Below are 25335 nucleotides of genomic sequence, written 5' to 3' on the forward strand. Positions count from 1 at the left end.
ATATTTCACCAAAAATCAGAAATATTTTAGGGGAGTGGATAACATGGGGGGGCAGTTATCTATTATTCCACAGATAATTCTGATCAATAAAGAAAAAGGAGAAAGTTACTAAGGATGAATACAAAAGGTCTTGCAGAACATAAGGCATGTTAAATCTCAAAAAAGCAAAAGTTATCAACAAATTGTAGAACCAGAGTTCAAAGGTACCTCACCTTATGTGTCATCTAGTTCAACTTGTCCCTGAAGAGCTACAAATGGGGAACATACTCCTGTTTTCAAGGCAAATCATCCCATTTTTAGACAGCTGTTACAAAATTTTCCCCTAAATCAAGCAAAAATCTGTCTCTCTGACTTCTAACCACTGGTCTTAGTAATGCCTTTTGGGAACAAACAAAACCAGTCTAATCCTTGTTGATTATGACAGGAGGGCAAAAAAAAAATTTATATCCATCAACCATCCACTAATAGTATCTTAATACATAGTAGTTCTTGGAAAATATCTGCTAAATTTAGATTACTGCAAAGCTAATTGGCTGAGGGATGTGATTATTCTCTTTCATAAATTCTTAAAGAATTCTATTTGACATACACTGTCTTCCATAATCTAGCGCCTTCCTATCTACTCACAACACATGTATTAAGATCATATTTTGTGAAAGGAAATATGCTAAACATTAGGAATAAAAACATGAATAAGAAAATTTTTAATAGCTTCTTCCTATTAGAAAAAAAAAGGCAGGGAAAGCACTACTTGATTTTTACTCAGACGACTGTACTTTGATTTCAGTGTGAAATTTAATACAAGTATGAGTTTGCCTAAATTCTTGTTTATCTAGAATCACTAATAAATATGGTGCTTTTATAAACTGTAAAAGTTCCATAAACATTTCTTGAATTAAATGTACAAGTATTCTACTTAGTGGGACATTATATTATGTGACTTATATGGATCACCCATTTACAAAGAATTGAGCTTTAATAAATTTCAATGGATAGAAGCCATAAATACAATTTAATCTTTTTTTTAAGATTCTGGGTTGCCATTATAAACTTCAGTTACTAAAATGTTTAAAAAAAAAAGTCAAAGCTGGATCTGTATACTTTATCACCCTGGATACTTTTTTAGAATAAATCCCTTTCTGGATTAAGTAGTTGTTGCTGTTTTTTTTACTTAGATGAGAAGGAAATGACTAGCAAAATGCTATAAAAAATTCCAAATTACAGGAAAAGCATAACTCTCCCCACTGATTTGCTTAAGTCATTCCCTCTCCAGCTCAGATCATCTCAAAAGTACCTATGAAACCTACAGCATGAAGTCCAAAGTCCTTGTCTAGGAAAAGTTTTGTAAAAAGCTCACCCCCACCTACCTGTACAACCGTATGCTTCACTATTCTCCTACATTAACCATATGCTGCACCCAACCAAACTTGTGCTGAACAAACTATACTTTCCTAATGCGTCCTTTTGCTTCCCTTCATCTAGAATGCCTTCAAGGACCAAGTCAACTTTGATCCTCTGGTGATACTGAGATGACTTTCTAAGCCACTCAAGGCCACAATAATCTTTATAGTAATAATCTGACAATTAATCATAAAGTGCCTCATAATGCAGCTTGTACTATATATACAGCCTTGTGTCATTATCAACTTCCCCCTCCTCCTACGCAGTTTCAAACTCCTTAAAGGGCAGGGATTAATGTTTATGCTTCTCTGCTTTTCCTTAAAAAGGACATTCTAGGGGGCAGCTGGATGACACAGTGGATAGAGCACCAGCCCTGAAGTCAGGAGGACCTGAGTTCAAATCCGGCCTCAAACCAAACACTTGGCACTTACCAGCTGTGTGACCCTGGGCTTAACCCCAATTGCCTTTAAAAAAAAAAAAAGAGCATTCTGGATGGGGGGGGGGGAGAAGCGGTTTCCTCTTGGCCAGACTGGCAACTGAGATATTACTTAAGAGTTGCTAAAATCAGGTAGAGACTCGCCCAAGGTCACACAGCTACCATGTACTGGGGACAGAACTTAAACCCAGGTTTTCCTAATGCAAAAGTGGGAAGCTTTATCCACTTTATCATATGGCTTTTAAATGAAAAGACAATATATAAATGATGACATTTATACATTGCACAACACTTTTAAGTTTACAAGCCATATATATATGAGGTCTCATGAGGGTTACATGATGTGAACTACTCATAGCATAATAGGCAGCTAGGTCACTTAAACAAGTCATTTACAGCCTCGATTTCCTCATCTCTACCATTAAAAAGCTGGGCTCAGTGGCCTCCAAGACCCCTTCTAGCTCTAAATCTATGAACTTTATCACCATTTTTAAAGATAAAACCAAACTTAAGAAGCTTGTCCGTGTGGAGAAACAGCCAAGTAGATGCCAATGACAGATGTACACTGAGGACTTCCAAATCTACCACGCCACCTTACAGTGCTACAACTGCACTCAAGAGTGATTTATATATTGACCAGCACAGATCTTCGAATTTAAGGTGTAGTATGCCAACTCATCTTCTCCACCTAGAGATGGCGCCAAAACAACACTCACAGGTCTAGGTGAAGCAGATGCTAGTTTCAATGCTGATCCTAAGAATTTACTCATTGAGGGATTATCTGAGGATAGAGTATAATACAACTATTTCAGGAAACTCCATAAAAACAGAATTTCTAAAGCTAGAGTCTTATAAATTCCAATTCAACAAATGAAGAAACAGAGGAATAGAAAGAAGAAATGAAAAAAAAAAGAAAAAAGAAATGATTGCTTAAGATAACTTATTTAGATGGTAATGAATAAGGCATTTATTTAGTGCTTATGTGCAAAGCATTTTGGATACAAATAGTCAACTATTATGTGCTAGACACTGTTCTAAAGACTGGGGATACAAAGATAAAAGGCGGACGAAAAGCTTATAGTCTAATGGGGAAAACAACATGAAAAAAACTGCGAAGAAACAAGCTATGTACACAATATAGGATAAATTGGAGCTAATCAATAGACAGAAGATACTAGAATTAAGGAGAAATGGGAAAGGCTTCCTGCAGAAGGTGAGATTCTAGATGGGACTAGAAACCAGGGAAAGCAAGAGGCAGGGATGAGGAGGAAGCACATTCCTACCATGGGTGCCTGTAAATTAAAATAAAAATATAAGAGCCAGGAAATGGAATCGTCTTGTTTGAGGATTGGCAAGGCCGATGTAGAGGAATGAAAGAGTATGGGGAAGTATAAAGAGACTGGAAAGGTAGGGGAAAGGGACAGAAGAGAAGAGGAAGTCATGAAAGGCTTTGAATGCCAGAAGATTTTATATTTGATCCTGAAGGTGATAGGGAACCACTGGAGTTTAATGAGTAGGACACTGACATGGTCAGACTTGAACTTTGTGAATCTATGTAAGATAACAGATAAGAAAGACAACATTTAGAAAATGAAGTTTTCACTGGGCACAGGGAAAGAAGAGAACTAGCTGCCCTCAGTGAGTTTAGTGACTTTCTACAGATACAGACTACCAACTTTTTGTGCGAAAGGAAGAGGAGGAAAGAGGTAAGAGGATACAAAACAAAGGAGTTAGGCTAACAAATAGGAAAAAAATTTTGCCTTCATATAAATCTGATAACTATTCCTATTTATACAGCATTCTTAAAGTACCTAACAACTCTGCGAAGTAGGTACTGAAGTAGATAAGCCATTTTTCAGAAGAAACTGAGACTCTTGAGAAGTTAAATGACTTGGTAATGAGCACAGGGATACTAGGATCTAGAGTAAGACTTGAAACTCAGTACTACAGCCTCCAAGGCCAAAGCTATATCTACCATACGGCTGGTTTAAAGCCCACTGTCTATGACTAATACAGCCGGCATACCATTAAAAAACATCTATGATTTCTCTCACATGCTATGAACTGCCAATCCTTGATATAGGAATATATAATGTTAGGATTAAAAACTTTGGTGCTGGAAGGAAACATTGGTTTTTACACAAGAGAGGTTAGGTGACTGGTTTGAGACCGCACAGATCAGTGGAGATCATCAATGTAAGCAAATAGTCAAGAAATTCAAAATTGTTTTTCATTGTCATCTATGTTAGTCAAGATTCTGAACTTTGAAATTTAATGCCCTGGTAACCTCTCCTACTTCAAGACTCTTTTCCATCAACCCATCTAAGCTGTTCCTAGATCCACACCCCCCCATTAAGTACATTTTCCTTGATAGTTCCCCATGGCAGGAATGTGATCCCTACCCCTTCTCTGTCTCTAGGTTTCCCTGCCTTACTTTAAGTCCCATCTAAAATCTCATATTCTACATACACTATTAAAAAATAAAGTTTCTTTTAACCTCTAACTACATGTTGTTGATGCTAATCTCTTGAACAAAACACTGTCTTCAAGTCTCAGATCTTTGGCCTCCTTGTCTTTCTGCTGTTCCTACCTTGCTAAACAATCCCCAACTTCCTAAATACTGCAAGAGGAAGCCATTGTGTAGAACATAAATTCATGTCCTCCAACCTCAACTGAACCCTCACTGATTGCTTTTATTCCAACTTTTATTTATTAACATCTCCCCTATGATTGTAGGGCTGGAGTGTGCAGCACTAAATTCCTCCCAAAGTTTTCCTTTCTAGAGCGAAGGACTTGGACTTGCCAACCTGCTCTACTCTAACTTTCTATCTGTAAGTCTGCTTGGTTTGAATTCTATGGAACTAAGATGCTCTGTAGTGTCCTTCTCCAACATCCAGGTTTGACAGTGTTGTTCTCACTTTCACTGGCTTCTTACCTATAGGATAATTAATCAGCCAACAAGTATTTGTTAAGCACTTATTAAACTCGAAGGCAATTATGGAGTGTCATGGACAAAATCCAGTTTGGTGGGATCTGCATCAGAGTTAGGGCCACGTTGTTTATAGGTTTTTAAAAGCTAAAAGTTTGTATTTTATTCCAGAGTCAAAAGGAAGTTATTGAAGTTTGCTGAGTACAGTAGTCTCATGAGCAGATCTATGCTTAAGGAAAAGTACTTTAGTGTGTCCAACAGACTGGAATAGTGAGAAAATTGAGAAACCGTTTAGGAGGTTGTAATAATGTGGGTGAGAAGTGATGAGGGCTTAAAACTAAGTCAGCAAGTGTATGAGTGGAAAGAAAAGCTGACTGAATGTGAGAGGTGTTGGTAAGGTAGAAATGTCAATTGGCAATTGATGAGGATGGGGGAGCAGGTTGATCGGTGACGGGACAGTGATAAAAAGAGTGAGATGAGAATGATTATAAGATTGTGAACTTGAGACACTGAAAGAATGGTGGCATTAAATACCATTTCATATAAACAAGCATAAAAAGTTAACAAAACAGCTTAATCAAGACATAAAGGGTACAAATAATCTCAGGACCTATGTCATAAGTTTTAGAATACACTCTTACGTGTACCTTTACAAACATTTTTATCATGTTTGATTATTATTACAGGGTTCAAAATTACCAATGTCACCAAAAAACCCAACTAGACACATTTTTTAGTATTTCACTCAACAATCAACATACACTTAACATTCTCCTACATGTATGTGTGTTAATTCACAAAGACATTCATACAGTGGTAAAGAAGACAAAAGTTGTGTTTCAATTATACAAAGGCTATTTTTCAATAGCAATGAATTCAAATCAATTTAGCGTACTGCAAATATGCACAGCAAGAACCTAAATTCTTAAAAGAAATTCCATTTCAAATTATTTTATATAATTTTCTCATGAGACTGCTAAAAATTAAATTTCCAGGAAAATGAGGGATTGACCATGAGAACAAAGGCCAAATTCCTTAATCCTGCAGTCCTGGCCTCCCAAAATACAGCTCCAAAATACTCTGTGCATCCACCAAACAGAATTATTTTAGATCAGAGATACAAGAAGACTGATTTAGAACTACAAGAGACCTTCGATTCATTTTAGTTCAACATCCTTCAGTTATAGGTGGGAAATCTGGGGTCAGAAAGGTCAAGAAATTTGCTTCAGGTGATACTACATCCCACCCTTACACACTTCTGTGCCTTTGCTCAAATTTTCCTAGGCCTGAAGAGTCAAACATTCCAAATCTCTGCATACAGATATCCTTTCCATTCTTAAGGGAAGCCCTACCTTGACTGGTATTCCTCCCTCCATGACACTTTTCTCAGACATTTTACCCATCCCTGCCCAGAAAAGCAAGAAGGTACCAGAAGGAAGCAAAGTTTCATTCCTCTAAATTCCACAAGGGCCCTGTTTGTACACTTAAGGCCCCCCTAATTTGTCTACACATTTGATTAGACCCATCAGCTCCCATATCGGAGGAAGTAAGATCCTTGACAGCATATTGTATCATACTTTTCTATCTCCCCCAAGGCCAAACCTAACATTTTATAATGAATACCTTGATAATATCAACTAGGTTAAATTTAAGGACAAAAATGAATTACTCCAAAATATATGTCGCGTCAGGCCAGCAAACTGAACATTCTTCAAAAGCACCTATATTCACCATTTACTTAAGTCTCCTTGACTATGTTTCTTAGACATGTCTGTTTTATATTCCATAGTACTTAGCAAAATGTAATTTTAAAAAACATAAAAGATGTAAGCAAACTTTTCTACCTTTAGATTAATCCATTCTGAATGATGAAATCATTGCAAAAGTGGGAAAAGGGGAGAATAACATCTTTCTTTCCCAATCTATGATTAGAGTAAGGAAAACTGACTTCCAATAATAGCCTAGCAGAAATACAGTCAAAGCTTATTCTAGACCTTGGGGTCTGGCAGCTTAATTAATGCTAAGATTTTTCAATATGGATAGACAAATTTTTCAGTTTTTATAGTAAGAGGTAAAGTTTCTCTTCCATAGAAACTATTCTGATAGGTACGCATACTTGAAAAAAAACTAAAATCTCAAAGACTAACTTGCACCTTAGTTTCATGTGTATATCCACAAGACAGAATCAGGTAGAGTCTTAATACCAAAGTGATAAAAAGACAAATCACTAAGGCTTGGTAGGACTGAGATTCATGAATGGAATATGGCTCAAAAAGGGTATGATTTTCAAAAGCAACATGACCAGAATGAGAAAGGTAAAAGAGGAACTGAGTAGTAATGCACATTAAGATGATATATTCATGTGAGAAAATACGATAACCCAAAAGGAAAACAGGGTAGAGAGCACTTGAGTTTAGACTCATGGCACTAGAAAACAGAAGCAATTATTTTCAAACGAATATACAAAAGACTACATAAAATAAAGATAAAATGGATGAGAATAAAAGAAAAAAAATTTGAGAAATAATCACAACTCTGGCAGAGACAGCCATGACATATAGCAATGGGAGACTTGAGTTATCTAACATCTGCTGGAGGTCTCTTCTTTACCCAAAATCAGAGAAGCCAATAATTTCCTGCCTTCACTTAATCACAATTTTCATCCTTCAAAAGATGGTGGAACCAATGAAGGAAAATTCCATTCTGGACCTGATACTTACAAACAAGAAGATAATGGTTTGAAGGATGGCAAACATAAAAAAAGAAGGGATGGGGGAATCACCCTATCATAACAGGAGCATAATCTGCAATGCTCACCAGATTTTAGGAAAGTAGATTTCACAAGGTTTGGAGAAAAGAAGGTTTTAATTAATCAAAATCAAGAGATATGGCAGTTACCAAAAAAGTTAATACAATGGGGCATTTAGGTGGCTCACTGGATAGAGTGGTGGACTTGAATTCAAATCCCTGCCTAGATAAACCTGTAATCAGATATTATAGAGCCATTAGGTAAGACGTGTACAAAATAAAACTCATTAGTTTTCCACTAAACTGAGGCCTCTACCTAGCTTCCCTATTTATATCTATACTAATACCATCCTCTACACCCACAACATTTACAACTTTAGAATCATCTTTATTCACTCTCCCTCATCTCTGTTATGCAATCAGTAAGTCAATTCTGGATGATTCTACCTCCGAATCCTGCTTCACCAAATGATTGCTAGACATCTTCACATGGATGTCCAACATGGATCTCAAACACTTATGTTCAGAACAAAGCACATTTTCTGTCTCCCTACACTCCCCCAAAGGAAACCAAAACCAAACCCATTCTATTTGCCAACTTCCATCAAGAGCACCACCTGCTTCTCCAGTACACAACTGGAGTCACCTACAAATTCTAACTCCCATACATCCTCGTATCCAATCGGGTTTTCATCAGTTCTCACTCCCTGAATTTAGTCTTTCATCTCCTCAACACAGAGCTGCCAAATTGATATTCCTAAAGCTCATGCTTTTTTACTTTCCCTGTTTATGATGCTTTGGTGACTCCCTTTTGCTTCTAGGATAAAATACCAATTCATACTGACACTTTGAAGTTCTTCTCAAACTGGCTCCAACTTCTATTGCTAGATTTCATGTTACTCTCCAACTTGCATACTTGATGTTCAAAGTCAATCTGGGCCTGCTTACAGTTCCCTAAAAATACTACAACCAATTTCCTACCTCTGTACTTCCGCAAAAGCTGTCCCATCGTGAATGGAATGTTCTCCGGATCACTTCCACTTCTTAGAATCTCAAGCTCCTCATAGCTAGCTGGAACTTCAGTAGGCCTTTCCTGAGCTATACCATGCCCCTCCCGCAACCCACTTTCCAGAAATGTCTAAATAGTTAACATGTATTTATTAACACATATATTCATTTTCCCAAGTAAAAGCCCCAAAGCAAGTACTGTTTCATGCTTGTCTTTATATCCCCCACACCCAGCACAGCACCTTGCCCTTTATTTATTTGGGGGGGTGGGGGGAGTTGAGGAAGGATCTATTCTGTGATTTTATCAGTTTAGGGAAGTTTCCTCTACCAATGCAGACTGGTACTTTCCCCCAAATCATAATAGTCTTATTTTCCTGGGGACACTAAGAGGTTAAGCGACTTGCCCAGGGTCACAGAGCCATTAAGTGGTAGAAACACTAAGTAGAAGCAACCAGGCCTGTGCCTGGAATCAAGAAGACCTCAGCTGTGGGACCCTGGGTAGGTAGGTCTCTTACCCAGTCTGCCTCAGTTTCCTCAACTGATAAGGATAATAATAGCACCTGTGTCACAAGGTTATTGAGAAGATCAAATGAGATAAAATTGGTAAAGCACACAGCCCAATGCCTAGCACATACTAAATATTATTATTATTAATGCTATTATTATCATCATCATCATCATCATCATTATCCTCCTCCTCATCATCATCATTGAAAACAGGTCTTCCTGACTACAAAAGGCCAGCTCTCAGATTACCTGCTTTTCATGGAGTAGTTCAGAATGGTCGGACCAGCTCACAGCTCCAGCACAGTGCATTAGTTTCATATTGCCCTATAGCCACTCTAATGCTGCCTGTTTTCATTTTTTTTAAATCATCTCTACTATTTGCTACACGTGAGATGAAAACTCTTTTAATTTACATTTCTCTTTTAGTGATCTGGAACATATTCTCAATATGGCAGTTTGTAGTTTGAAATTATTTTTTAAGGTTTCTAACCTTTGATCAATATTTATTAAAGAAAGGCTATCTATGATAATTAAGAGTTTAATCAAGGACATTTATGACAAAGCTTTTCCTCTTGACTACTGTACTATGCTGATTTTTGTGCCTTTAAATGAACTATTCTGCCTAGTCCAGAGGTCAGCAAACTCTGGCCCTAGACAGATCCAAAAGATTGTTGATCTATTTTTGTATTGCTCAGGAGCTAAGAATGGTTTCTACATTTTAAAATAAAGTTTTATTGTATTTAAAGATGTAAAACCATTCTCAACTGATAGATAAAAACAAACTGCCACGCAAGACATGTCTCTCTAGTCTATAATTTCAGAAATATGATGAATTCAGGAAAACAAGAACTTTTTCATGAACTGACAGAAAATCAAATAAGCAGGGCAGGAGAACAATTTAGAGACTGCTATAATTTAAAAGAAAACAACTACAAAAAAGTGATAAAACTCACTATAGAATGAGATTTTTTTGGACATGAGTAGTCATATTTGTCAGGAGGGTTTTGTTTTTATCTTTTCTTTTTCTTTTTTTTTTTTCCCCCCGCAAGGCAATGAGGGTTAAGTGACTTAGCCAGAGTCACACAGCTAGTAAGTGTTATGTGTCTGAGGCTGGATTTGAACTCAGACCCTCCTGACTCCAGGGCTGCTGCTCTATCCACTGCTCCATCTAGCTGTCCCTATCTTTTCTTTTTCAATGGAAGAGAAAAATTGTGTTAAATAATTTTTTTAAATGTGAGAATCTCTTTTTAAAAAATAGCACTGCTAAGATGACATAAAAGGGTAATGACAAATTCTGGATGTGGTGGGAAAACAGGTACAATAATGTACTTGGTTGGTGGAGCCATGACCTAGTTCATTCTGGAGCACAGTTTGGAACTGTGCCCAAAAGCTATAAAAAACTGCACACCTTTTTACCCAACAAACCACTACTAGCTCTGCATCCCAGAGAGATCAAGGAAAAAGGAAAAGGACCCATATGGACAAAAAATTTTAGTAGCTTTTTGTAGTGGCAAAGAATTGGGAACAAAGTGGATGCTCATCAATTGGTACAGTATACAACCATGACTGAATACTACTGTGCTATAAGAAATGTTAAGCAGGACACTTTCAGAAAAACCTGGGTAGACTTACATGAATTGATGCAAAGTAAAATGAGCAGAACCAAGAGAACGTTGTACAAAGTAACAGCAATACTGTACAACGATCAACTGTGAATGACTTAGCTATTCTCAAAAATACAATGATCCAAGACAATTTAGAAACTGATTATGAAAAATGCTATCCAACTTCAGAGAAAGAAATGATAAGAGTCTGAATACATAAAGGCATACTTTCTTTTTTTAACTTTCTGGAATGGATGAAAACGTTACACCATACAAATGTAATAGAATACTACTGTGTTGTAAGAAATAATGAGGGGATGATTTAAAAAAACCTAGGAAGACTTATGAATGAAATGAATATAAGCAGAATTCACAAAGTAACAGCAATATTATCAAGATAATACACAATGAAAGACTTAAGTAAATCTGATCAACACAATGATCCACTACAATTCCAAAGCACTCATGATGAAAAATAATACCCACACCTCCAGAAAGAGAACTCCTGGACTCAGGATACAAACTTTTTTTTTGTCTTCTTTTTTTTGGGGGGGGGGCGCATGGGTAATGTGGAAATTTGTTTGCATGACTTTGTATTTGCACTGGGTTTTCTATTTCTTGTCTTTTCAAGTAGGTGAAGGGGTAGGGAGAGAGAATATGAAACTTAAAATAAAAACTGAATCAAACAACACTGAAAATCTTCAGACAGCTAGTGAATGAAATGGCTAATTCTGACCTTCCAAAGAAGGGTGCTGAAACATGCTTTTCAGCTTTTCAAAGAAAAGTAATGGGTTACAGATAGCAAATGAAGCAAACATTTTCAGATGTGGCTAATGTTTATTTTACTTGCCTCTACTTATTTGTTAAAAGGAATCAGAACACTGATTCTGGAAAACAGAAGAGGTCCTAGAACAACAATACAGGCAGGTATATGTCCTCAAAAGTTGGCTGTAACACTGAAAGAGGCTTATTGTCACACAGACAACTTTTGTCAGAAGCAGAACTTGAATGCAAGCACATAGGTCTTCTTGTCTCCTTTAAAATAGGGTCAATTGTAAAGTTTCTATTGATATCCTTGGAGTCAAGATGAAGTTGTAAGAAGGATGACAGTAAAATTAAATTGTTTCATAAAGGACTGAACTATGTACCCAAATGGTTACTAGGTCAATGAAAAGCTATAAAGACATGCTGAGGGGGTAAGAAGGGACAGCAAATTCCTATTGAATCTCTTCACAGCAAAGCTGGCAAGAACAACTAATTCAATAACAGAATTGGGATCCAAAAAAATCTCAGTTGCCTAAAACAATGAACCAAATCAAACAAGAAAACATTAGAGATAACGTAGAGTCCTATACTAGGTCCAAAAACTTAGCTGCTCAAGGACAAGAGACACAACTTAAAACACAGTTTATGTGAGGAAAAGACCTAGAGGTGGATGCATTTAATAAAAGTAAATTGTAGTAAGCAAGGGAGATAGACAATAGAACCACATTATTCTCTGAGCTTGTTGGATGTTGTCTAGAATGATGTTCAGTTCTCTTTTTCCAATCCATCTACGATACAACTCTGACTTAAAATCTCCAGGGGCCCTCTAGTACCTCTGAAAGAAAATGCAATCTCTTAAGCATAGTTATTTAAAGCACTTCACAATCTGGTTCCAAACTACTCTAGACTGGCTCCAATCTATCTTTCACTCTAACACTTCAGTGAACCTAGTTTCGTGTTCCCCAAATTTGCATTCCATCTCCAGTCCCCACCAGCTTGATATTTCTCATTCTTGGAAAGTATCTCTCCTTAAAATAATCTTTTTCCCTACCCATATGTACAAAAAATATTTCAAGTAGCATTCTGTTGTAGTAAAGAACTGGAAATATTAACAAAGAGATTACAGCAATTTATCAGCAGGATAACACACTATGACCAGGTGGGATTTATATCAGGAATGCAGGGCTGGTTCAATATTAGGAAAACTATTGACTACATCAATAGTAAAACTAACAGAAATTATATGATTATCATAATAGATGCAGAAAAAGCTTGACAAAACACAGCATCCATTCCTATTAAAAACACTAGAGAGCATAGGAAAAAAGTTTTCCTTAAAATGATAAGTAGCATCTATCTAAAACCATCAGCACGCATTACATGTAATGGGGACAGGCTAGACACTTTCCCAATAAGATCAGGGATGAAACAAGGCAGTCCATTATCACCTCTATTATTTAATATTGTACTAGAAACGTTAGCTTTAGCAATAAGAGAAGAAATAGAAATTGAATTTGCAGATGATATGATGGCATACTTAGAGAACCCTGGAGAATCAACTAAAAAACTACTTGAAATTATTAACTTTAGCAAAGTTGCAAGATATGAAATAATCCACATAAATCATCAGCATTTCTTTATACTATAACAAAGCCCAGCAGCAAGAGATAAAAAGAGAAATTCCATTTAAATAACTGTAGACAATATAAAATATTTGAGAGTCTACCTGCCAAGACAAATCCAATAACTATACCAACACAATTACAAAACACTTTTCACACAAAGGAAGTCGGATCTAAATAATTGGAAAAATATCAGTTGCTCATGAGTAGGCCAAGCTAATATAATAAAAATGACAATTCTACCTAAATTAACTTTTTTTTTACAATCATAGTAAACATATTTCCACATTACTCATGTTTGGTGTAAAGAAGAGTAAGAACCAAAGGAAAAAACCGAGAGAAAGAAAAAAAACAAAGAAAAATAGTATGCTTTGATCTACATTCAAACTCCATAGGTCTTTCTCTGGATATGGATAGCATTTTCCATCAATTAATTTACTTACTCAGTTCCATACCAATCAAACTACCAGAAAATCTTGGAGTTAGAAAAAATAACAAAATTCATGTGGAAGAACAAATGATCAAGAATAACAAGGGAATTAATGAATTAAAAAAAAATGCAAAGGAAGTAGCCCCTACCAGATCTAAAACTGTTACAAAGCAGCAATCATCAAAACTATTTGGGACTGGCTTAACAAATAGAATGGTGGATCTCTCCATCCACAAGACACATTAGTTAATGACTATAGTAATTTACTGTTTGATAAACCCAAAGACTCCAGCTTCTGGGATAAGAACTCACTATTTGACAAAAACAGTTGGAAAAACTGGAAAATGACAGGAACTAGGCACAGAACAACATCTTATACTATATACGAAGATAGGGTCAAAGTGGATGCATGATTTAAATATAAAGGGTGATACCATGTGTTCCCTCTGAATCTCATTTTTATCATGGGTCATACAAGGAGTCTAATTAGATAGAAGGCCTGGTTCTATTATATCTTGATTATCTTAACAGATGAATGGAAAAAGAGAGGAAGTAGGTTAGGGGAAATTATCTTATATAATCAGCATGGATAAGTAGCCATCTATACAAACCAAGAAGGGGGAAGGAGAAATGTGTAACATCTGAACCTCATTCTCACCTGAGCTGGAGAAAGCAGGGAACGAACACGAACGAACACACACACACACAAAATTTCACTCAAGTTAACTAGTAGGGGAGGTGAGAGAAGAGGGAAATTGGAGGACAGATTAAGAGAGGAGCTAGTACTAAGCAAAAAAGCTCTTCAGATGTTAAAAATATTTATAGTTTTTGAGCCAGCAAATCTGAGGAAGTGCCCATAAACTGGAACGGTTTAAGAGATTTTAGTGCAAAAACTGATAAGATGATTTCAGAGAAACCTGGGAAGACTTATAAGAATGGATGTAGAATGAAATGAACAGAAGCAGGTGAACAAGTTATATGAGGAAACTGGTTTTGCTTGATTATGTATGTTTATAACAGGTTTTGTTTTTCTTCCATTCTCAATTCAGGGTGGGAAGGGGAGCAGAATGGGGGAGAGGGCAGGGCAGGAGGAAGAGGAAAAAACACAAATAAGGAAAGTAGCACAATACTGCCCCCTAACATGAAATCTTTTTTGGAAACATTAATGTTCCTTTTTTTTAAAGTAGTGCCCCTGTTTCGGTGTGAGAGGTTGAGAGGTTGTGACCCCTCAAAGACTGAAGTACATGGGTCATCTGGAATAAATTCACAGACTCAAGCATTCTTTAAGCCAAGGTGGCAAAGTTTATTGTTAACACTTTTCAGCAGGCAAGGATTTTTAAAAGATTCTGCAACCTTAGAGAGGTACAGTTAAAGTTTATATAGGATAAAATACAATAAAACATGTGTCAAATATGCTAACTAGGGGATTCAGGGTGGGATCAGGGAGTGGTTAAGGAGTGGTCAGTTCTTAAAAGAACATGCACTTCTTGTACCTACTGCGCAGGCGTTTACCCAGAGTTCATTAGGAAAAGCCCACAAGGGGGGCCACATGGAGGTGTGGTTTTAGGCCTGCTACATCACTAAGTCAACTAGAGTTCAGGGTAACTGAGTTGTCCAGTCTGCCACCAATCAATGTCTTGTTAAGACAAGATAGATGTAGGGAGTATACATATGTCTTAAGTCTAGAATACAGTTAATGAGGAGCCCAGGATATAGATAATAAGGTAGGACACTATAGTAGTGGGTAACAATGTCTTTAGGACCCAGTGCAAAGCCAGTTTAAACTAATAAATCCTTTACGTGCTGTTTGGAACGGCACCAGGGACAGAGATAAGAGTCTTGCTGGGGCCCACTCATGAGTAATTGCTAGGCACAGTGTCCTTGGGCTGGGGAGAAACTGTCAGGGACAGTGTTTCTGACACTAGGGGGAAATTGGGGTCCAAGTACAAGCACCCAAACACAAGCACCCAAGCACCCTGTCACCCCTACCATCATCCTCACCAAAAAATAAATGAATGAGTCAACAAATAAATACATAAATGGATGAATAAATAAGTAAATGAATAAATAAGTGAATAAATAAATAGATAAATAAGCAAAAAACACAAGACGTCAGGTTAAACCCTTGCTCTAAGATTCTACGATGTGTCCTAAAATCCACCCAACTTCAAAATATTCCAACTGTTGTTGGGCCACATTTTTTAAAGAAAATGAAATTAAAACTGAAGAAAAAACATTTTATGCAGCAAATGTTAACATACCCTATAAGTTTAGAAGATGATTTATGGCTGAAATATGGTAAGCCACTAAATCAAGCTGACAATATTCTTTCTTAAATGATATTTTTTTCCCGAGAATATGATTTATATTCTAGACAATACAGTTTATTAATTTAATACAAAACTGCCATGTTTACTTATATCTGATATCCAAATCTGTTATCTGTGACAAATAGTCACATCATTCCAACTAATCATCATGATGTTCTTGACAGCAATTTTATCATGTATGTTCACTGCTCTTGGATGAGCTTAAGTCAGTAAATTATCAACAAATGATTTACAATGCATGCTAACAAAGTCTTCAGCTGTTAAAGAAGTACAATTAAGACATATAACAGGATTTTTATACATTTTCTACTATTTCTTTTTAATTTGCTAATTTGTTTTTAAAAACTAAAGCCATTTTAACTGTGGCTCTCACAATCATACAATATGTGAACATGCACTAATCAGAAGAATAAATTGTGGTCCTATGATTCCAATATATTCAATTCAATTCAATTCAAGAAAATGAAAAATATAAAAGGTCTGATGTAAACCACTGGTTACTTTCTCATCTTAAAGGATGAATTCAGCCTATAGAAGAATTTTTTATTCTTTCCTATTGTTCTGCATATACAAATTTGCCCAAATGTGCATAGTTCCATTATTTCAGCATTCAAAACATATGACCTAATGATATAACTTGTTCAGAAAATGTTAAGAGGAAACCAGATTTTAAAATAACCTCAAGTGACACTTCTCAACTTTAAAATTCCCATACAAAAACTTGGTTGTTTTTACTTTGAAAAGGGTAGCTATAAAGCTATTAACTCTGTCACAACTAACTGAGCTATAATGACACAAATCAATTGAGCTATAAATTATGCTTTCAGAGGAAAGGAAAAAGAGAAGAATAAGAAGATAAAGGCAGGAATGTGGCTGCAATCACATTTGGATAATAACATTAATAAAATTTATTCCACTAAATGTCATAAAGCTTCTTTAGAATTTGGATCATATTTATTAAATTCTAGAAGTTTTAAAAAAATAACAATTATTAAAATACAATAATAAGCCTGAGTTAATCTTGTTTCATCCAGTAACAGTAACACACTTTGTCTGGTACAAAATATTATGAGTGGGTATAATAAATACCACCTATCTTAACAAGAGTTCTTGTAAACAATGAGATTTACACAAAAGGACTTAAAAAATTATAAAATAGAAATTTTAAGGCACTACTATTATATGGATCTTATGTTTGCATAACACCTTTCATCTAAAGTTTTATTACCTTATTGTACTCTAATCTCCTAATATTCATATGTAGAACAGCCTCTGGCTATCCAAATACTACCCAACTTCACAACTAAAAATACCAAAATAACAACAGTAACAACAGAGATATGCTTTGAAAGAAACAACCCAAATAAAGGTAAAGATGAATATATATGATATGTAGTGGCATTTCCCCTCATGAGGAAGAGAAGCAAACAACTTTTCGGGAGGACAGGGATCTTTGAAAGATACAAAACCCAAGATTACCTAATGATCAACAACACCTCTTCTATTCATTCACTATAATTGATTTTCGAAATCTTTTGAAGGAAAGAAAATCTCTAAAAGATATCCATAAAATTTCAATCTTCTAGAGAACCCCCCTCCCTCCCCAGAGGCACTGGTTCTCACTTTTAAAATTGAAATGGCAAAGCAAGCAACAGCAAAAGGGAAGAGAATTTCAATGATAACACTAAAGGAAAGGGTGTTTCAAAGTAAGGCATATAAAGAAGCAGGCAATATATAGGTAACAGAGGCATGAGGAAGAAGAGGGAGCATGAGGAATATTTTTAAAGTATTATAAAACAAATACACACTTGGAAGACTGATTTGTACTCTATGGCATATAGACTAAGACAGCATGTGTTTCATAGAAGGCCAACAAAAGAAGGCTGGTTACAGGGGATGCAATTAAATGGGGCCAGGGAGTAGTGTATCTCTGCAAACCTAGTCTGGATACTCTACTCACTTGGCTTCCAAAACACTATAACAACTCTCTCAGCTCTCATTATACCCATCTGACTATTTCTGCTTTGTAGCTTTGCTGGTTATCAAGCTTCTCCTGACACCTAAATATGGATATCCCCCAGATTTCTGTCTGACCCTCTTTTCACTCTCTATACACTCATTCCAACATCTTCAATCAAAAAATGCTATGTAGATGATTAAAAAATCTCTATCTCTAGTCTCATTCTTTATCCTGAATTCTACTACCAAATTTCCAGTTTCCAGCTAGATATCTCATTCATTCATCCATCAAGTATTTAAGTGCCTTCACCTTCTCAGGCACTGTGCTAGGTTCTGGGGATACAAAGACAAAATTATTAAACAATTCCTGTCCTCAAGGAACTAATATTTTGGGGGGCTAAAACAACATATATATATATATATATATATATATATATATATATATATATATATATATATATATATATATATATATATTCAGAAAAACAAATACCAAGGGAAAAGTAGGTTAGAGCCATATCATATTGTGAAAAGTTCTAAATATTTAAGTTTGTATTTTTTCCTAGAAGTAGGGGAACCACTGATTTTTTGAAGTGCAGTGAGTGACATGGTCAGACTTGTGCTTTAGGAATATCAGTAAGGGAGTTGTGTGTGAAAGTGGATTGGAGAGACTGGGGATGCTAAGTGAAGTAAGACCAATTAAGATGTCTGACCAGGATCTCAAATTGAATATTTCTCAAAATGAATTCATCTTCTCCCTTCTTCATTCCTACCCTTATAATCCTGGCTAGTCCCCTAGAATTTCTCTAATTCTGTTGTTCATGTGTACATCTTCTTAGTCACCCAAACTAAGAGACCTGGAACTATCCTTTCTTTCACATCTGCACATCCAACCAACTGACATCCTATCAGCTCTACCTTGTGCCCTCCTCTGCACTCACACTGCAACTACCTTAATTCAACCAATCATCACCTAAACCAGAGGTTCTTAATTCATTTTGGGTTATATATATATATCCTTTTAGCAGCATAATACTTCTAAATACATAGGATTACAAAAGGAACCAATTATAATGAAATACATTTTTCAAAATGTTTTTTAAAAACAAGCTCATGGACCACAGGTTAAAAATTCCTGATCTTAGACCTACACATCACCTCTCAAATGGACTGCTTTATTAACTTTCTTTCTTTCTTTTTTTCTTTATTAACTTTCTAACTGGTCTCCCTGCCTCTACTCTCTCCTTCGCCAGCACCTTCTTCACATTGATACCAAAGTAATCTGTGCACTACACATTAGTTCATTTGCCTATTGAAGATGAAAAGCCTTTAGTATGGATGCAGCCTCCCTCCCTACCAGGCTACAAGCCTAAAATACTCCTTATTATATAGCTCAGCATCTAAAGTCCTCCACAATCTGGTTCTAAGCTGACTTTCCAGCCTTAATTCATTATTACTCAGCTTCATGCTCTCTTCTTTTAGATAAACTGGACTACTAATTGTTCCCCAATCTCAACTGAACCTCTCCCCTATCTATGTATTCACACTCATTTTTAATGCCTGATCTTCCCTGTAGGGTCCAGATCAAGTACCATTCTTCTCCAAAAAACATGCCTGTTCCTTACCTCTGCCCCCAAGACAAAAGTCATTACCCTTACATTTTCTGAGAACACTTTGGACTTCTTTACCTCAATTACATTCTAATTTGTAGTATACTCACTGATGTACATGTCAAATTATCTATTTCCAACCCATCATATTATCTTACACACAGTGGGCATTAATAAAGACTTGTTGAATTTGTTTTGAAAGGGTACACAAATATTTGTGAAATATTGGGTCAATTACCTTAATAATGTAGATAAGTACTCTTGACAGTCTATTGTCCAGTTTTTGCTTTTAAAAAAAGTTTTATTGATATTTGTCTTGATATCACAATCACTTTACTTCTCACCACCACCAGAGCCTCCCTTCTGTCAAAGAAAATCAAATTTAAAAATCTAGTATAGTGACATCTCACCACAAGTGTCTGTCGCAAAAGTCCCCAGACTCTGCTATGATATAGGATGTATGTTTCATTATCTGTTTTTTAGAGTCTTCAATATCTTTTCAATTACTCTGGGTTCAACTCCCTTTTAGTGATCGATTCATTTACATTATTTATTGGGTGTTTTTTTTAATAGGACAGGATATATATTTTACTAAAGTAAGCCTACATGTCAGAGAAAAACTTTATATTTAGAAACTCTTGATTAAATCTGATGTAGTGAAGGGTTGTTAACTAGAACACAATCTAAAGTACCCTTATGAAATATTCAGAATACTATCTGGTGTGTAGTCTTTCTGTTTTGGTGGAGTTTTTTTTGAGTCAACAACCTGGGACTCATTGATAGTATGAACTCCAAATGCAGAAATTCTCTCTTTCAATGCAGGTTGACACTTCCTCTGCCACTTAATACTCTTAGAGGGCTCTATTACATTTTGAGTGCCTTAAAGACAGGAACTGTCCTTTACTTCTTTTTGTATCCCCATCACTTAGCATAGAGGCTGGCACATAGTAGCAACTTAGTAGACTGTAGACAGCGCGGACTGGGGCACTAAGGTATACAAAACCATACCTCCTTGAAATCACAAATCTCTCTGTGTCTACTAGAACAATTAACAAATTAGAATACAAACCTTACTGTTATTTTTTTTATTGATGGGGAGAAGAGCTGTATTGGAGATCTCCAGTCTTACCTCAGACTCTTAGGTATTGAAACTCATGGAAAGCCCCATCAAAGCTTCCTTTCCCCACATCAGAATGCTGAAGACTTATCAGTCTGGGTAGAAATCACAAGAGTCCCTTTTCCAAAAGGTACTATATTTTGTAAAAATGCAAAAAAATTAGATAAAACTCTCTTCACTTACAAATGGATGGGGTGGATTGAGGAGATTTGCTCACAGGTGCAGAGGTAGCTCTGTGGAACACAATGTCTGAATGGTTTTTATAACTATCATTTAAAAAGTAAAAGTTATTAAGTTTAGTTTTGAGAGATTTGTTTGTTTGTGGGGAGCAGGGAGTTGGAGGAGTCCAGGAGACTGCATCTCTTTATCTCACCCACGTTAGAAGTTCAGTGGCCACACATGAGTCTGATCTCAATAGTGATTTAACTCTCTCCTCTTTTCTGACCCCTTGGAAGCCTGGTGGCCCTCTCCTACAAAAGGCTCACTGTACTATATTGACGGTGGAATTAATGCAGACACTTGATCAGCTTTACCACTACTGTAGCTCAGAACTCCTGAGCTCAATAGACCCACCAGCCTCAACCTCTCCCAGTAATAAGGATTACAGGCGTGTGCCACCATTCAACCACTACTGTAGCTCAGAACTTCTGAGCTCAATAGACCCACCAGCCTCAACTCAGTAATAGGAAGCGTGTCCACATGCTCACTGAGAGAATTAAAATAGTAAGTATCATCTGAGTACACCAAAAATTTAACATTAACATTGTGCTGAATAAGTACCAAATTAATATTTGGTATTGTTTTTTAATACTATATTAATGAAGTTGTCCACAATCTAGTAAATGTACAAAAGTACAAGTCATGGATAGTAATAGTTATATAATAATCCATGGAGTCATGGATAATAATAGTTCTGCTAAGCTTCCAAACTTCGTAATGGACGGGGGGGGGGGGGGGGGGGGGGGTGGTAAGGTGATGGTAGTGAGGACATGTGGAACTGAAGAAACTATTCTATGGCTAATTTCTTTTTAGCCACAAAAAGCTTCACTCTTAATTTCCTCAATTTTCAGGTTACCCTAACTTCCTATGATGCCTTAAACTTTTACGTGGCAATTTATTTACTTTTAGGAGGGGAAAAAACAGGTTTCTCTGAAATAGATTTATCTTATGCTACAGTTTTGAGTGTTATTCTGGAGATTATATACATTTTTCAGTACATAACCATTCTTTATATATGCTCTTTTAAAAAGATCTAATTTGGGGAGAGAGTATAGTATATACTCAGACCAATATCATAACTTGCCTTTTGAAACTGCAGGGTATTTACTTATCTCTACTTGTTCAAATGTCTGCTGATTACTGTCTCATTTCTAACTTTCTCTAGATGAAGTGAGAATTCCCCACTAGAATTCTGGTGTAGAGAAGCTAACAACTTCATATTATCGTTATCAGCAATACACCACAATAAAAAGATTTATGTCTTAAAATGTAAAAATGGAAGGTAAAGGTGAAAAAAAATTTTATAAAAGGAAATTTCATTTTAGGAGAATGGGGGTCTTTGTTCCCCTCTAAAGGTACATATCTGTACTTAAATTTTCTTCAGAAATAGTACAGTGAGTTATTATCAGGATAAAGTATTCCCTCATTTGGTCCTTTAAATTAATGGAAATTCTGGAGCAAAAAGGGACAGCTAGATGGCACAGTGGATAGAGTGCCAAGTCTGGACTGGAGTTCAAAGTGGGGGAGAGGGGAGGAGAGAAGTGTTCCCCATAGGGGATGAGGAATGGGAAATTCAAGATACATCCCCCCCAAAATTTTTTTAAATGTGTATAATACACACATGCATGTATATATAGTATATATACACGCATACAATGTTTTAATTAATGTTTAGCTCATTAATGAATTAATTAATTCATCACTTTGTCCAAATTATTATAAACTCACCAGGGCAATCTAAGAGGTCCCTGTAGATAGGCATTTTAATGAAAAACCATTTAGTCTAAAGTTTTAAGTGTTCAACCACAACCTATAGTCAATTCATTTTTCTTTTCACCTCGTCACTCCTATTTAAATATTTTTCCCAGTCTCTGGCAAAGCTCAGTTTACTTCAAGCAGGTAATAGCCACTTTAGTTCCCTGTGGAGGAAATAGCAGTTGACCATTTGATAACACACAGGAAACCTTTAATTTCCCCAGGTGTACGTATGGATTCTTGAAATTTTTTTTAAATTTTGAAATAAAGACCTTGTACTTCAAAAACAATGCTGTCGTATAAAAAGCCTTCCTTTTGGTTCCTTATGGTTGGTTACCTGAAATTTGTTTATTAAACAAGATATCTGAGTACTAAAATGCAATGAAAAAACTTTTAAGAATGTTTAAAAGGTGTTTCTCCTTATCCAAAATTTAATATTAAAGCTTAACTACTTAATATATATATATATATATAAGTATATTACAGATACATATTTTAAGATACTCTTCTCAGAAATATAATAGAAGAAAAAGCCATGTGGGTTTAATCCTTCCTTTACGCCAAGATGGCAAACAGTTCTAAATTAAAAACCACACGCCTTACATCTTAAAAACTGATTTTAGAAACAAATTTACACGCTGAATAGGTACTGTATGAACCCAACAAACATTCACTTAATTTCTTTGAAAACCAACACCTTACTTAATTTCACGACAAAATTAAGAATTTTTTTTCCAACAGGCTACCCTATTATTCATGAATTGTGTTTTCTACTAGTAAATGAATACAGAAGGAAGGTCTTCACCCCTTTGCATATAATCAACCACATAAATTTAAGTTTGATATAAGGAAAGACTAAAATTAAGAACTATCCAAAAATGTAATGGGCTGCCTCAGAAGGTAATGTAATCATTATGGAATCACTAGAGGTCTTTAAATAAAGATTTAAGGAGGGCAGCTAAGTAACACAATGGATAGAGCACCAGCCCTGAAGTCAGGAGGACCTGAGTTCAAATCTGGCCTCAGACCAAACATTTAACACTTACTAGCTGTGTAACCCCAACTGCCTAAAAGCAAAAAAAATAAAAACTAAAAAAAAAAAAATAAAACACAAAGATTTAAGGACCACTTAATGGGTATTCATAGGGGGTATTTGTATCAGTTGAATTAGATGCAACTCAAATTCTATTAAATCATAGTGAAACAATTTTCAAAAATATCAAAAATTTTTCATGCAACTGCACATTATGAAATCAGTCAAACTTTTATTTATCAAAATGTTCACAGAACAGAATATTCTGTTTAACTTACATTTTCTTATTAGCTGAGGGTTAAATAGAAAATGTGATTTTCTACCCTTACTGTTAAAAATACCTTTTAGAAAGTATTAGAATATTTTCCTGCTGCAATAAGTATGTTTTGAACACTGCTTAATCTTTTTTTTCATGATTCAAGATACTGTAATGAATGACTTAGATGATGATCACTTCAAAAATAAAAAGAGTGGGTTGAATCTGTAAAAAACAGATATACCCTGAAAATTTATGCAAATTAATTTGTGGGGGAGGGTTTTTTAAAAATACTCCCATGTTTGTCATTTACCTCTTCCTCCAAGAAACAATGTACAGAAAAATAGTACCAGTTTCTAGTTTATAAAGGTTTTAAAGTCATACCCTCTCATATCAACTAAAGTGATCTCCAACTATAACTTCTTTTTCCTCTGTATTCCAGTATCATGTTTCTTAATGCCTTATAGGATAGCTCTACTTAGCACATGCTGTCTTACACTTTTTACATCTATGTCCTATGTCTCCCAATTAAATTAGGAGCCCCTTAAGAACTAAGCCAACTTTGAATTCCTTGTCCTCAGTACCCTGCACATCCATGTGTGAAGTGATGAGGACCTGCAACAGGATGGTATAAGTGGACATGGGGGATGAGAGGGAAGAGATCATCAAATGAAATACAGAGGGAGAAGAAAGAGCCCTTGAAAGACACACATGGTTAGTAGGCGAAATGAATGAGCCCAGAGAGGACTAGAGAAGGACAAATATAGTAGAAAAAAAAAATCAAAGGTGAACACCAAGCTTCCACTGTGGAAGCCTGAAAAGAATGTTGGTGCCACTAACAAACAGCCAAAGTGATATTCCTAAAGAACAGGCTACCCAGTAAACTGCAGTAGCTCCCTATGGTCTCCAGGATCAAAAACCGCTAAGGAGCAGTCAAAACAAATAAGCAGAGAACCAAGAAAGAGCAGTGGTACACAAACCTAGAGAGAAAGTATCAAGAAGAGAATGATCAACAAATGTCAAAGGCTGTAAAAAAGTCAATAAGGATAAGGATTAAACAAAAATTATTAGATTTGGCAATTAAAGGATCACTGGTAACTCTGGAGAAAAGTTTCAGTTGAATGATGTCAGAAGCCAGACTGAACAGAGTTAAGGAGAAAAAAAGTAAAGGTACAGATGTAGTCGACTTCTTCTAGGACTTTAGCCATGAAAGGGAGAGATAGAGGATCATAGCCAGCAGGGATGAAATGATCAAGTTGAAAGGTTTTAGAGGATAAAACAGAAGTGTTTGTAGGCAAAAACTGGACTTTTGGGCTCACTCCACCCTGTATCTGCTTCTCTACCTGGTTTCAACTACACAGAATATGATGCCCCTCCCAAGTTAAGCTCATGCCTTCCAATCTCATCACCAGGCAGCTACTTAAGCCTCCAATGACACCATCTCCTCAGCTTCCTTCCCACCCCCATCCCCCAATGGAGAGGGGAGTACCAAACTTCCCAAGGCCTTCCTTAAAAAAGGGAACTTAGGATGAGTCTTCCAGACTCCAGCCCTGACAGTGAGAGAACTGGCCCCTCAACTTCCATAACTCCTACCTTTCCTCCCCCA

At 36.0% G+C, this 25335-nt stretch overlaps 1 protein-coding gene across 22 annotated transcripts in view; it reads right to left on the reverse strand.

The window, feature by feature from the left end:
* The window catches only part of AFDN (afadin, adherens junction formation factor), a 181860-nt gene that overhangs the window by 122850 nt on the left and 33675 nt on the right, over positions 1–25335 (reverse strand). The gene's annotated exons all lie outside the window — the stretch shown is intronic.

Source organism: Phascolarctos cinereus, unplaced genomic scaffold, assembly GCF_003287225.1.
Source record: "Phascolarctos cinereus isolate Bilbo 61053 unplaced genomic scaffold, phaCin_HiC Scaffold_5;HRSCAF=322, whole genome shotgun sequence".
NCBI lineage: Eukaryota > Metazoa > Chordata > Mammalia > Diprotodontia > Phascolarctidae > Phascolarctos > Phascolarctos cinereus.